Here is a 2175-nt window from a genome sequence, read left to right as displayed (position 1 = left end):
AAAGTTCTTCTGTACATATCAGTTGATAGTGACATGTTTATGGCTTATCTCTACAAAAGTTAACCAGAATAACCTCACTCTTTGGTGAAGAATGTGTGGCTATATCGTTTTGTTCACACACGAATAAAAATTCTGTCATCAATTACTCACCCTTATGCCATTCTAAACTTTCGTTTGTTTTCGAAACACAAATGAAAATATTTTTAATGAATCCTGAGAGAATATTGTGTTCTTTCATTTGGAAATTAATGGTTTGGAAGTTGGAACAACAACGTTTATTTTATTTTTTGGGGTACACTATCCCTTTAAGGAAACTGGATAGACAGCTTTACTGTACACAAAATTACATTTAAGGGATATGTTTTATGATTATATGTGTTCCCTGGTATTAAAACTCACCCATCTAGAGAAAAATCCTAACCTGTGGCATCCGTGGCTGTGATATCCACACCATGATTAAGAATGAGATTCAGGCAGTCGAGATGTCCTCTGGAGGCAGCAAGATGGAACCTGAAGAGAAAAGGAGAGAGAAAGGAATACAAACAGGTGAAAGGGTTAAAGCGGTGGCAAGTGCATGCTAAAAATTGATACCTGCTCCTACCACCATCATTAGCATTCTAGAGGAGGAAAGGACTACCATCAAGAGAAACTCAACTCTTTCTATCAAATGCATCTGCACGCAAAACTCCTCACTTTACATTACATAAGCATACTTTTTATTCATACATCTCATATAAACATACTTCCATTATCAAAATGATGGCCAAGATAATGTCCATATTTAATGAATTCACATTCACTTCTTACTTTATATGCAAGGTGCAGAATTGATAAAAATCAGCACTTTGAGCTCATTTTTAAATGAGACCTGTTGTAAAGAGAGACGTGCAGATTTTCACCTGTGTTTGGAAAGTGTTATTTTAGACAGTGTTGATGGTGAGAAGTCAAACATGTAGACAGGCCTTTGACCTGAAGCTTGACGTGTGAAATTGAGGATAACTCCACACACTGTCCCAAACAACCACCCATGGAGTGATGGATGGGTGGCAATTTGCTATTGTTAGAATCAGGACAGAGAATATGTCTTATGTGTTATCAATACTGTTTCAGCAACATGGCGATTCATCACAATCTCTAGTGTATCACTTTCTGAAACTTAATTTGTATGAAAATTCAAACCACATTAGTTACATTATAGTCATTTTGTAAGTCATCAAAACAACACTGTTCCACTACTATAAACTACACATGATGGTCAAATTGAATCTAAATTTAAGTTAAAACAATTTCCAGGGAAGCCAAATGAGAGCCACAGCTCATTGCTTTGCAGGTTCCAAATGACTCATTGCAATAACATTTTATTAGGTAGATGAAAAGAAGGTGACTGTTATTAATGGTGGTAAGTGACCCTCATTAGAAGAGGCTGAAGAGCTCAGATGGTCATGAAGACCCAGACATGTCATTCAAGCTTGGCTCCAACTCCTTGTCTGACTCGCATATCTGTGGCTTCAAGATACATTATGTATTTTTAGAGGTGCTAGAGAGGTGGGATGGGGGGCCAGTTTGAATTCAAAACAAGACTTTTGCATGCTGTACAAGTCTGCCACCAGAGTCTCTGCAGTTCAGCAAAAGCCATTTCAATGTATCTGAATATCTGCTTAGTGTGGAATGCATTAAGAATACTTTACTGAACGCAAGACTCATTCTTACTTAAAAGCCTCTAACAGAAGCTAAATTTTAAGTAACTCAAAAAGAGTCTTTTGAACTTCTAAAGATATTTCGGTCTGTGTATTCAGGGTCTAAAATGAAATTTCAGTCACATCTGTCAATGGCGAACAAACAGAGAAAATTTACTAGTCATAAATATTTCTTACTAGTCAAGCATTTTTAAAATAATAATAATAATACAATAATTCCAAATAATACTATCAAGTCTGAGTTTTGAGACTGTAGTGTGATACTCTCAAATTAAAGAACAACTGGTTTGCTTCCAGGGACCTGCATACCTGTTATTTCAGTAGTATTTATACGTATTATAGCATGTATATATATTTTGAATTGCCATTTATTTTCATATTTTTCAATGATCATTTTAATTTAAGTTTCAATAATACTGTTATGTGTTTGACGTATATATATATATATATATATATATATATACACTGTATATAAATA

The 2175-nt window shown here is 34.8% G+C and overlaps 1 long non-coding RNA gene across 1 annotated transcript in view; it reads right to left on the bottom strand.

Moving 5' to 3' along the window:
- Positions 1 to 420: 420 nt before the first annotated feature.
- Positions 421 to 2175, bottom strand: part of LOC107578278 (uncharacterized) — a 4026-nt gene continuing 2271 nt past the window's right edge. Inside the window, exon 2 of the long non-coding RNA XR_001608330.1 lies at positions 421 to 510. This is a non-coding gene — a long non-coding RNA (uncharacterized lncRNA). The remainder of the gene's footprint in view (positions 511 to 2175) is intronic.

Source organism: Sinocyclocheilus grahami, unplaced genomic scaffold, assembly GCF_001515645.1.
Source record: "Sinocyclocheilus grahami isolate Dianchi unplaced genomic scaffold, SAMN03320097.WGS_v1.1 scaffold9525.1, whole genome shotgun sequence".
In the NCBI taxonomy this organism is placed as follows: Eukaryota; Metazoa; Chordata; class Actinopteri; order Cypriniformes; family Cyprinidae; genus Sinocyclocheilus; species Sinocyclocheilus grahami.
The sequence above is the reverse complement of the archived record's forward strand: the minus strand, read 5'-3'. Positions and strand labels throughout refer to the sequence as shown.